This window comes from Malus sylvestris, chromosome 16 (genome assembly GCF_916048215.2).
Source record: "Malus sylvestris chromosome 16, drMalSylv7.2, whole genome shotgun sequence".
Taxonomy (NCBI): domain Eukaryota; kingdom Viridiplantae; phylum Streptophyta; class Magnoliopsida; order Rosales; family Rosaceae; genus Malus; species Malus sylvestris.
Genome location: NC_062275.1, coordinates 17,518,716 through 17,532,284, shown reverse-complemented (window position 1 = coordinate 17,532,284; position 13,569 = coordinate 17,518,716). Strand labels below are relative to the sequence as shown.

Below are 13,569 nucleotides of genomic sequence, written 5' to 3'. Positions count from 1 at the left end.
TGGAAAATCCAAGTCACTGAGTGGGATCGGCTATATGAATCTTAGAACGCCATTGTGCTCGATCCTGTGTCATGTCCTTCGTTAGATCCAAGTACTCTAAGTCTTTTCTTAGAGTCTCTTCCAAAGTTTTCCTAGGTCTTCCTCTACCCCTTCGGCCCTGAACCTCTGTCCCATCGTCGCATCTTCTAATCGGAGCGTCAGTAGGCCTTCTTTGCACATGTCCAAACCACCGTAACCGATTTTCTCTCATCTTTCCTTCAATTTCGGCTACTCCTACTTTACCCCGGATATCCTCATTCCTAATCTTATCCTTTCTTGTGTGCCCACACATCCAACGAAGCATCCTCATCTCCGCTACACCCATTTTGTGTACGTGTTGATGTTTCACCGCCCAACATTCTGTGCCATACAGCATCGCCGGCCTTATTGCCGTCCTATAAAATTTTCCCTTGAGCTTCAGTGGCATACGGCGGTCACATAACACGCCGGATGCACTCTTCCACTTCATCCATCCAGCTTGTATTCTATGGTTGAGATCTCCATCTAATTCTCCGTTCTTTTGCAAGATAGATCCTAGGTAACGAAAACGGTCGCTCTTTGGTATTTCTTGATCTCCGATCCTCACCCCTAACTCGTTTTGGCCTCCATTTGCACTGAACTTGCACTCCATATATTCTGTCTTTGATCGGCTTAGTCGAAGACCTTTAGATTCCAACACTTCTCTCCAAAGGTTAAGCTTTGCATTTACCCCTTCCTGAGTTTCATCTATCAACACTATATCGTCTGCGAAAAGCATACACCAAGGAATATCATCTTGAATATGTCTTGTTAACTCATCCATTACCAACGCAAAAAGGTCATCAGGATGCATCATCAAAAGTTTAGACCGTGATAATTATAACAAAACGGAGAGATTTGTCACTAACCTCAATATTAAGTTGATGAGGAATAAACCCTCAATATCAATGTCATTGTAACATATGAATAAAAATGAACAAATATTACAATCAGAAGCAGCATATATAATACAATTCCCTCCAAAACCATACAAATTAATTATCTCTCAATCATATAAATAGATGGAATTACATTAAAGGATAACTTACATGACAAGGTAATATAAGTTTTAAGGCAATGAAATAAATAAAGAAACAGAAGGAACAAGTGAAAACAAACACTCTTGATCAGAACTCTATTTCCGAGAAAACTCAAATTAATTAGAAAAAAAATCACCAAGAAAAACCAATATATATGAATTAAGAGGCATTCAGTTAATCACAGTTGCACAACACATGCAGTTGGTAAAGAGCGAAGACCGCTGCCTGCGCTTCGCTTTACCTTTTGATGAAGTAGTTGGAGCCCTAGCAGCTTCTTGGTTGAATTTTCAGCAGTCGAATGCTTATCATCTTCTTGTGGTGTAACAACGGTACGTGCTTCTTCCTCTTCCTTCAAGAATCCTATGAATGGAGTATTTGACTTCTGTGAGTTACTTGCTTCTAATGCGATGACTTTCCCTTCCACCAGCATTGCTTGGTACTGTGAAACCTCTTGATCATATCCAGTGTACTCGATAAAGCTTCCAAGAGTAACATCATCACCTTGGCTTGTTGAGCCTTCTATTGCAGCCTTGACATGGTACAGCAAAGGGGTAGAATCTGATTCTTCAGTTCTCGCTTCATTTTGGAGGTCAACGCTAAAGCTTGGAGATTTTTGTATCTGAGCACAAACATTCAGGTTATCAGCATCTGATTCAGTGCTGGACCTTCTCATATTTTCTTGTGTTTCAAAATAACAGCTTACAGATTCAGATGTTTCAACTTTTTCACATTGTCCATTGGATTGGCTGGCTGCAACTTTAGTTTCTGGTTCTGCCTTTGCTTCTGTTTGAGACGATTTATTATGTTTTATAACATGCTGACCAGGCATATCAAGTGCCAACTTGTTCATGGAGTCTAATGCTTCGGCTATCCAGTTATTGAAACAGTGGAAGCTTTCATAGCAAAGAACTCACCACAATTCTCGTACTTAGAATTTAGAATTGAGTCGGTGCTTTGAGGGGCCAGAGCTTCTCCCATTTTCTTCAACAACTGTCTTCTCTGTTGCCTCCTCTTCATCGTCGTTGCAAAGCACGACAGTTAACTCCACTGGAACCATTACAAGTTCAGGAAACACCTCAACTTTTTCTTCCAAGTCGGAGAAGTGGTACACAGAATCCTCACTTTGGTTTCCAACACACATGACAACTAGGTTGCCGTTCTCATCAACTTTTGTCTCCTCTATTCGACAATCTCTGTCGCTTAAAGGATTAAATACATGTACCTTTTCGACGCTCTTAAGTATAGAGACAATCGTTGCAACTTCAGATTGAGGCTCAGTTAAGTTGAAAGAATCTGGTTCTATCACTGGCTCTCCACAAGATTGGATTGTGTTACCATCATGGTTGTTCTCTCCATTTTCCAACTCTTTTTCGATTAGTCTGATTTCCTCTTCTACAATCATGCATTTGTCTTCGGGTTCAGGAGCTTCTAGATGGGAGTTTGGGGACTTACGCACTCGAACTGCTTCCTGTTCAAATTCAGAGCAATAATTTCCAATCAAATCCATCTCATTTGGAAACTTCTCATGACTTTCGTTTCCTAAACCACTCAGAACACCATTGATGCCATTGCTGTAACGATGCTGAATCCACATTCAACCTTACCTCCGTCTGTAGTTTCAGACTTCTCTTCGAAGGATTCAAATTGTTCTTGGGATGCCTTCGGCTCCAGTAATAAGTCATCCCTTTGCTTCTCCATAACTGGATCAACACTTTCGCCCACAATTTCCAACGCCTCAGCATCCGAGAGATGGCCATTCACCTCAAAATCAGGATTTGATCCCAGAGAGTCTTCACTTCCTCCTTCTAAAGATCCACTGACATCTTCTACAGTTCGGTCATCAGCATCAACTGTAGCCATTTCATGATGATGTAACTCCACATGTGTGGATTCTTTAGGTCCGGGATCATGTGAAGTGGACATTGTCCCCTCTTCCTCTGTTGCAGTTTATAGCATATAAGTATTATGTTGGGATTTTTTTCTCCTTCTCATTTAAATATATAGTCAAATTTTATTCAGAAATGCATAGAATTAAAGTTCAATTAAAAGTACAGAAATAATTCAAATAAATATATTACTTGTACTAAGACTAATTACTGAAATATCTAAGAAACTATTCAACTAGTGCTCGATTGTTCCTTGCAGATCATTCTCCTCTATATCTCGCTCTACCGGCTTTTCATATCCCGAATTGTTAATTGATGGATCTAGTTGCATTTTACCGTCTTCTTCACCTGCTTCATTCGATTCGAGTTGAACTTTTAATGGTTCATCAAGAGGATTAACTTAAATAGCTTCTTGCTCTATGGACAGAAGACCAAATGTTAAGTGACAATAGTTTTTCTAATCAGCGATTCAGTATTAAGAAAGTAGCTAACCTGTTATGTCTGATGTATGATCATCAACACAAGTATCTTGTATTCTCTTTGGATCATCGGAAGCCAAGTTGGTAACGTTTTCATGAAAATCTTTTCCTTCATCTTCCGGTACTACTACATTTTCTTCTTTCGTGTCATTTGCAAGAGTAGTTTCTGCCAAAGGTTTATCGGCAACTTCACCAACTGTTGTGTTCTCTTCATCTGTAGGAGAATGCAATTGCAAATCTCAAGATATATGAATCAACAAAACATTACGAATCCTCTCGACTATTGTCGGATAGAGAGGAATTCAATTGAAAATCTGAGTCTAATTTCTAATACCATATGGATTGATGTATTCACTTGCATACTGCTATAAACATTTGAGAAGAACGTAATTTCATTCTCTTAAGTTGCCCTTCCAGGGTGTAGCACTTGATAAAATATACTACTACTACTTCACTAGTTTTTCTTGACCTGCCACTACGATTATGTTGTGCCAAATGTTTAATTAATATTTAAATTGTTGTTTATTCAAAAGTCTAGGCTATATTATCTTAAGGACGCTATTAACCTAGCTAATTAAGTTTTTTTAGCAACCAAATTTGTACATGCGCCTCGCAGACATACAAGTGGCGCTTAAATGGATGTTGCTCAAATTCCGGATGAGGCGCCATGAGCAGCTTTGTGTTGTGCAATCTAGTGACACAACACTCTAGTGACACAACACTAATACTATATTAGAATCAACTATGTTCTGTGCTTGTGCCATTTTCTTTTCCACATTTTAGACAATGGATTTCAAATACGTCCAATCACAACAAACTACATATGTTTCACATATGTGACGGTGGTCGGAATTTAGTATACTTAAGTTTACAGCTCGTCTTATGTTCACATTGTGCTTGCCAGCACTACTTTTTCTGAATGAACATTGGGACATGTAAAGAACTCTTGGAAAACATTCTATCAACTATAAATTGTGTCGACTATTGGGTTGGATGTGAACATCCAGATTATGAGATTAGGGAGAAATGATTAGAAGGGAAGGACACTTGGTTCTGACGGAGCTTTGATGCTTACATAATTTAAAAGGATAGGGGCTCATGATAGCTGTGCATTGTTTTTGGAACCCCTTAGCCTTTCTACATGCCTTTTCTACATGCCTGAAAGCAAGCAACAACGGAGTCGTTGGACCCTCCCACAATGAAAAGATGAGTTGTGTAGTCACTTTTTAGCAAAATATTAGCCATGGAATGATTACACCATATTGCAGCCATCTGTGTGACCCTCTGCTCTATTATTTTTTCTTTCCTGCCAAATTCTCATTACTTGTCATCCACTTGTATATGAACCTATATTGTATTATACCTACTTGTTAGATAACTTGTGGATTGATGAATGAAAACATCAGATGGCTTGCTAGAAATGAAAGTGTTGTGATTCACTTGAGAAAAGAGTAATATAGCATGGTTCATCACATTTCGAAAGGAAAAAAAAAAAAAAAACTCTTTTGTTGAAGAACATTATATCAAAACAAAAATTAAGGAGAAGGACAAAATTTATTAATTTAATAGCAACCGTAAAACTCCGCCTATGTCTTACATGGCCGGTCCCAAGCCCGGATAAAGGAGGAGGGGGAGGGCGTCAGGTAGTCGACAGCCGGCACTCCATGATCACGTCGAATCCTTATGAAAATGAATCCAGAACAAAATCGCGCTAAAGCTAGGGCGTCACCCGTAAGTGGCGCGCTGTGTGGCCTGAGCACAGTGATAAGTGAGCAAGGGTCGCTGTATCTCCATCGGCACCCGGATGCAGTGTTAAATGAGCAAGGGGGCCATAGAAACTTCTTTTCGAACGACTCCACTCAAAGTTGTTTGGGAGCATATGCTCCTATCAACTTTACCCGGGACACACAAAAGAAGTACTTTGATCCTATTAGACGGGGGAGGGTGAAGAAGCTAGGACAGAAGGGTAGAGTTCAAGAGAGCAAAATGCGTTTAGGAACGTGGAATATAGGAACCTTAACGGGAAAATCTATGGAAGTAGTGGAAGTTATGGTGAGGAGAAGGATAAATATTATGTGCCTACAAGAAACTAAGTGGGTTGGTAGTAAGGCAAAGGATCTAGAAAACTCAGGGTTTAAACTTTGGTATTCGGGCACAAATAGAACGAGAAACGGTGTTGGCATCATCGTGGACAAGACCTTGGTACAAGATGTTGTAGATGTCAAGAGGGTAGGAGATAGAATCATGGCAATCAAGATTGTAATAGGACAAGAACTTATCAATGTGATTAGTGCGTACGCACCTCAAGTAGGGTTGGATACGAGTTCGAAGGAGAAATTTTGGGAAGATCTTGGAGACTTGGTGCAAGGAATTGCTCAGACGGAGAAGTTATTTATAGGAGGAGATTTAAATGGACACGTGGGCAGGGAGACAGGCAACTATGGAGGTTTTCATGGTGGCCATGGTTTTGGGGAGAGAAACGAGGATGGGGAAGCTATCTTGGATTTTGCAATGGCATATGATCTCTTCTTAGCCAACACCTTCTTTAAGAAGAGAGAAGAACATGTGATCACCTACAAGAGTGGGTCGTCAAAAACACAAATAGATTTTCTTCTAATGAGGAAAGGGGATCGTATAACTTGTAAGGATTGCAAAGTTATACCAGGAGAGAGCGTGGCTAATCAACATCGCTTGTTGGTGATGGATGTACATATCAAAAGAGTAAGACAAAAGAACAAGACTTGGAAGTGCCCAAGGACTAGATGGTGGAATCTAAAAGAAGAAAAACAAGCCATTTTCAAAGAGAAGGTAATCACCCAATGTGTGTGGGATAGAGAGGGGGAAGCTAGCCAAATGTGGGATTCCATGGCTAGTTGTATCCGAAAAGTAGCAAAAGAGGTATTAGGAGAGTCCAAGGGCTTTGCCCCACACCAAAAGGAATCTTGGTGGTGGAATGAGGAGGTACAAACAAAGGTGAAGGCTAAGAAGGAATGTTGTAAAGCCTTATACAAGGAGAGGACTGATGAAAATGGTGAAAGGTATAGAAAAGCGAAGCAAGAGGCGAAGAAAGCTGTCAGAGAAGCTAAGTTAGCGGCTTACGACGATATGTATAAACGACTAGATACCAAAGAAGGAGAGTTGGATATCTATAAACTATCTAGAGCAAGGGAAAAGAAGACAAGGGACCTAAACCAAGTGAGGTGCATCAAGGATGAGGATGGAAAGGTTCTTGCTACAGAGAACGCGGTTAAAGACAGATGGAGAGGTTATTTTCATAATCTTTTCAATGAAGGACATGAAATGAGTGCTTCTTTAGGGGAGTTGAGTAACTCAGAAGAGTGTAGAAACTACTCTTTTTATCGTCGAATCCGGAAGGAAGAAGTGGTTGTAGCTTTGAAGAAGATGAAGCATAAAAAAGCAATAGGCCCAGACGATATACCAATCGAAGTGTGGAAACTTTTGGGAGAGACAGGTATAACATGGCTCACTGACCTTTTCAATAGGATTTTGAAAATGAAGAAGATGCCAAATGAGTGGCGAATGAGCACTTTGGTGCCTATCTACAAGAATAAGGGCGACGTACAAAATTGCATGAACTATAGGGGTATTAAGCTAATGAGTCATACAATGAAGCTCTGGGAGAGAGTCATTGAGCATAGATTGAGGCAAGAGACACGGGTTTCGGACAACCAATTCGGGTTCATGCCAGGGCGCTCAACCATGGAGGCAATCTATCTCTTACGAAGATTGATGGAAAGATATAGAGATGGGAAAAAGGATTTACACATGGTCTTTATAGATTTGGAAAAAGCGTATGATAGGGTCCCAAGAGACATTCTTTGGAGGATTTTAGAGAAGAAAGGAGTACGAGTAGCATATATCCAAGCTATAAAGGATATGTATGAAGGAGCAAAGACTGCCGTAAGAACTCATGAAGGACAAACCGAAAGCTTTCCCATAACTGTAGGATTACATCAAGGCTCATCCTTAAGTCCTTACCTTTTTGCGTTGGTAATGGATGAGTTAACACGACATATTCAAGATGATATTCCTTGGTGTATGCTTTTCGCAGACGATATAGTGTTGATAGATGAAACTCAGGAAGGGGTAAATGCAAAGCTTAACCTTTGGAGAGAAGTGTTGGAATCTAAAGGTCTTCGCCTAAGCCGATCAAAGACAGAATATATGGAGTGCAAGTTCAGTGCAAATGGAGGTCAAAACGAGTTAGGGGTGAGGATCGGAGATCAAGAAATACCAAAGAGCGACCGTTTTCGTTACCTAGGATCTATCTTGCAAAAGAACGGAGAATTAGATGGAGATCTCAACCATAGAATACAAGCTGGATGGATGAAGTGGAAGAGTGCATCCGGCGTGTTGTGTGACCGCCGTATGCCACTGAAGCTCAAGGGAAAATTTTATAGGACGGCAATAAGGCCGGCGATGCTGTATGGCACAGAATGTTGGGCGGTGAAACATCAACACGTACACAAAATGGGTGTAGCGGAGATGAGGATGCTTCGTTGGATGTGTGGGCACACGAGAAAGGATAAGATTAGGAATGAGGATATCCGGGGTAAAGTAGGAGTAGCCGAAATTGAAGGAAAGATGAGAGAAAATCGGTTACGGTGGTTTGGACATGTGCAAAGAAGGCCTACTGACGTTCCGATTAGAAGATGCGACTATGGGACAGAGGTTCAGGGCCGAAGGGGTAGAGGAAGACCTAGGAAAACTTTGGAAGAGACTCTAAGAAAAGACTTAGAGTACTTAGATCTAACGAAGGACATGACACAGGATCGAGCACAATGGCGTTCTAAGATTCATATAGCCGATCCCACTCAGTGACTTGGATTTTCCAAGTCTCCAATTGAGAAGTTTTCCTCACTCGGGAAATTAAGGGAACACTACCCCAACCTACATGCTCCACTCAGAAAGCTTCAACATACAAGCTTTAACAAAAGAAAATTCAAAGAACTTAGCGAAGAAGGCTTTGGTGTATTTAACACAATACGTTGAAATGAAGGAAAGCTTATTTATTGATATCCCCGATAAGCTACAAATATGTACATATACATGAGTCAAAATAAGCACACAAGAGGGAGCCTTCACAAAGGTTGCTTAGGAGAAGTCTCAGCAGTCGGTAGAGCCCCAGAAAGAGAAGGCACCGGAGGGGGATCATTTGGAGCCTCAGTACTGGACAGAACCCTAGAAGGAGGAGGCATCAGAGGTTGATCATTTGGAGCTTCATTACGCGGTACAGCCCCAGAAGACGAAGGCAATAAATGCCTTTGGAACAAACCCACAAATCTCTGATGATCAAGTAAAACCTGACCATCAGTTTCCTTCATCTGGTCAAGCTTCCTCTTCATGTTTGTAGCATAGTCATGTGCGAGCCGGTGCAACTGTTTATTCTCATGCTTGAGCCCTCTAATCTCCTGTTTGAGACTCATCACTTCAGCCGCCAATGATTCAACTTGGCGGGTTCGAGCAAATAGGCGTTGGGCCATATTAGACACAGAACCTGCACACTGAACACTAAGAGCCAGCGAATCCTTAACAGCTAACTCATCAGACCGTTTGGAAAGTAGTCTGTTATCTTTGGGAGTGAGAAGGTTCCTGGCCACCACCGCAGCGGTCATATCATTCTTCATCACGGAATCCCCAACGGTAAGAGGACCAGTAGGGGAGACGAAGGATGGGCGCCATATGTTGTCTGGAGAAGGCGGGGCTGCCTCTTCAACAAGGTTCAAGTCAAAACGACGGTCGGAGGGGCCAGACATTTTCAAAGGTGTTGAAGAGAGAAGAGGTCGGACAAATCAAGATCTTAGAAGTGCAAGAATGAAGCTTCTACTGGTGGAGATTCAAGTGTGCTTTGGAACTTAATGCCAGCCCCTATAAAAATCTGCACTCGACGAAGCTTCAGAAATCGAAGAGGCGCCTGCTCAGAAATCGAAGAGGCGTTTGCTTTCTCAAAAGCTGGGCTGCTTAGAGATCACGAGGGTTGATCTCAGAAATCGAAGAGGCGTTTGCTTTCTCAAAAGTTGGGCTGCTCAAAGACCACGAAGGCCGATCTCAAAAATCGAAGAGGCGCTCGCTTTCTCAAAAGCTGGGCTCCCCAGAGACCACGAGGGCCGATCTCAGAAATCGAAGAGGCACCTACTTTTCCAGCCTTTTCCAGCCTTGTCAGCACCTGTCACACGCACACTCAGTTTTGCGGAAATTATGGGCATTCTGTCAAAGACTTCTGGGGAAGTAGAAAACACATGAATCTTACTGTTCAATCACCCACTTCCCACACGCAACAATAGCTCATGGGTACCACAGATAACTTTGCCAAAGTTCTCTGCCAAAGTTGAGCACGTGAAGCTTGCAGCTCCCACTACATCGCTCTGACCAAGAAGGGTAAAAGAATAGCAAAGAAACAGCACTAACAAAGTTTAGACCCATAAATTTTGAAGGTCTAGCTACCATATTATTACCCACAAGGGTAAAGGAACAGTACCACTGCTGGATAATTGGAAAGTCCCTGTGTGTCAACCTCTGTGCTTCGTGGCAAGGTAGACTAGCAAACATGCCCAACCTTTACTCACATTCGAGAAAACACTCCCAATAAGATTGCTTGCTCCAAAATCGAAGAGGCACCGTCCTCCGAATCTCGAGAGCCAGACTCCCAACATGACTACTTTCTTAAAAATCGAAGAGAGGGTAAAGGAACAGTACCATTGCTGGATAATTGGAAAGTCCCTGTGTGTCAACCTCTGTGCTTCGTGGCAAGGTAGACTAGCAAACATGCCCAACCTTTACTCACATTCGAGAAAACACTCCCAACAAGATTGCTTGCTCCAAAATCGAAGAGGCACCGCCCTCCGAATCTCGAGAGCTAGACTCCCAACATGATTACTTTCTCAAAAATCGAAGAGACACTGCTCCCCGAATCTCGAGAGCCAGACCCCCAGCATGATTGCTTTCTCAAAAATCGATGAGGCATCGTTCTCCGAATCAATCGAAGAGGCGCTCGCTTTCTCAAAAGCTGGGCTGCTCAGAGACCACGAGGGCCGATCTCAGAAATCGAAGAGGCACCTACTTTTCTAGCCTTGTCAGCACCTGTCACACGCACACTCAGCTTTGCAGAAATTATGGGCATTCTGTCGAAGACTTCTGGTGAAGTAGAAAGCACATGAATCTTACTGTTCAATCACCCACTTCCCACACGCAACAATAGCTCATGGGTACCACAAATAACTTTGCCAAAGTTCTCTGCCAAAGTTGAGCACGTGAAGCTTGCAGCTCCCACTACATCGCTCTGACCAAGAAAGGTAAAAGAATAGCAAAGAAACAGCACTAACAAAAGTTTAGACACATAAATTTTGAAGGTCTAGCTACCATATTATTACCCACAACTGTAAAGGAACAGTACCACTGCTGGATAATTGGAAAGTCCCTGTGTGTCAACCTCTGTGCTTCGTGGCAAGGTAGACTAGCAAACATGCCCAACCTTTACTCACATTCGAGAAAACACTCCCAATAAGATTGCTTGCTCCAAAATCGAAGAGGCACCGTCCTCCGAATCTCGAGAGCCAGACTCCCAACATGACTACTTTCTCAAAATCGAAGAGAGGGTAAAGGAACAGTACCATTGCTGGATAATTGGAAAGTCCCTGTGTGTCAACCTTTGTGCTTCGTGGCAAGGTAGACTAGCAAACATGCCCAACCTTTACTCACATTCGAGACAACACTCCCAACAAGATTGCTTGCTCCAAAATCGAAGAGGCACCGCCCTCCGAATCTCGAGAGCCAGACTCCCAACATGATTACTTCCTCAAAAATCGAAGAGACACTGCTCTCCGAATCTCGAGAGTCATACCCCCAGCATGATTGCTTTCTCAAAAATCGAAGAGGCATCGTTCTCCGAATCTCGAGAGCCAGATACCACAGACCACTTTTTCAAAGTGCTCTGACAGAGTTAAAACATGTGAAACTGGCAGCTCCCACTACCGTGCTATGACCAAGCAGGGTAAAGGAATAGCATTACTACTTGTTGTTAGGGAGACTCCTATATATGTCGACCTCCATCCCCAACGGACAGGCAGACCTGCAAAAATGCTCAACCCTTCATCATATCTGAGAGGGCACTCCCAACGAAGCCTTTCGAAATATTCAGCTTTCTTTCCCCCCGATAATACCTCTGCAAACAAGCTATACTAGAGCAAGAATATCTCATATCATCAGGGTTAAAAGCAAGAGTATCCCATATCATGCTTTTTCCCTGTCTTTTCTTTTGGCCTTGTTTTTACCTGCAAGACAAGGAGAAAGAGGGCAATCAGTCAGCACTTGGAATCAAGCTCCCAGCCAGGAACTGACTGCCTGGAACCCCTTACCTGATTACTTACCTGGCATTGCTCTCGAGTACTCATCTTCAACATCTTATGTTTCCAGGGAAGATTCCGCATCTGCTTGAGGAACAGATAGGGCAAGTGCGAAGGATACAAGGAAGCATGTGGAGACAAGCGTAACAGCACACGTGCCGATACATTCATTACTCTGTCAAAAGCAAAAGTATCCCATATCAGCAGGGTGGAACGTACTCTAGATTTGATGGACTTGTTTTGACCCTCAAATTCTTCAGTCGGCCTTATACTCTGGAGGAAACCAGAAAACCCTCCAGCTTAGTTCAAGAATAAGCCTGTGGAAAGTTACTTCTTCAAAAGCAAAAGTATCTCATATCATCTCTTCTCATTTTTCTTCTCTTTATCCTTCATGCTGCTGCAAGATGGGGAGAAGGTGAACAATCAGTCGGAGCTCTGATTGCTTACCTTGTCTGTCACCTCTTTCAGCAGACCCCCTAGCTCGGCGACTTGGGGGACTCCTACTACATGGTTTGTATCGCGCTTGACCAAGCCTGAAACTACAAGTAAGCTTCAAGTGAAATTGATACATTACCTTGTGCATCTCCACCAGTTAAAGATACCACCCCTGGATGGAGGAAGAGTACTTCCAGAGAAGATGCCACATCTACCTATGAGACAGATAAGGCAAGTCAAGACGACACCACACTCCGATACTTAGAAGTTTCGTGACTACGAGATCATTCTCCCACAATATTTCCTAATGTCATTTGTACTAAATCATTCACTTGTACTCACTAAATGAGAGCTTGAACCTATGTACTTGTGTAAACCCTTCACAATTAATGAGAACTCTTCTATTCCGTGGACGTAGCCAATCTGGGTGAACCACGTACATCTTGTGTTTGCTTTCCTATCTCTATCCATTTATATACTTATCCACACTAATGACCGGAGCAATCTAGCGAAGATCACAAAAAGCGATCGTTTTCGCTACCTAGGATCTATCTTGCAAGAGAACGGAGAATTAGATGGAGATCTCAACCATAGAATACGAGCTGGATGGAAAGAGTGCATCCGGCGTGTTGTGTGACCGTCGTAGGCCACTGAAGCTCAAGGGAAAATTTTATAGGACGGCAATAAGGCTAGCGATGTTGTATGGCACAAAATGTTGGGTGGTGAAGCATCAACACGTACACAAAATGGGTGTAGCGGAGATGAGGATGCTTCGTGGGATGTGTGGGCACACGAGAAAGGATAAGATTGGGAATGAGGATATCCGAGGTAAAGTAGGAGTAGCCGAAATTGTAGGAAATATGAGAGAAAATCGGCTCCGGTGATTTTGAACATGTGCAAAGAAGGCCGACTGACGCTCCGGTTCGAAGATGTGACTACGGGACAGAGGTTCAGGGCCGAAGGGGTAGAGGAAGACCTAGGACAACTTTGGAAGAGACTCTAAGAAAAGACTTAGAGTACTTGGATCTAACGGAGGACATGACACAAAACCGAGCGCAATGGCGTTCTAGGATTCATATAGCCGACCCCACTTAGTGGGAAAAGGCTTTGTTGTTGTTGTTGTTGTTGTAATAGCAACCGTAAGATAGTCTATCAGTAAAAATATAAGTTAAGTTGCTTAAGTAAAAAGATAGTCAAATGATTTAATTTGAAAAGTTCAAATTTTTGAATTTTGCCTTAAATACATCAATGCTTTTGGGTTTATGTCAATTTTCCTATTTCATTGAAGAAGTTTTTAACCGAACCCATC

At 42.4% G+C, this 13,569-nt stretch overlaps 2 pseudogenes; both read right to left on the bottom strand.

Moving 5' to 3' along the window:
* Positions 1 to 912: 912 nt before the first annotated feature.
* Positions 913 to 3,205, bottom strand: LOC126608332 (uncharacterized; annotated as a pseudogene).
* A 13-nt stretch (positions 3,206 to 3,218) lies between these two features.
* Positions 3,219 to 4,734, bottom strand: LOC126609168 (uncharacterized; annotated as a pseudogene).
* Between the last annotated feature and the right edge of the window lie 8,835 nt (positions 4,735 to 13,569).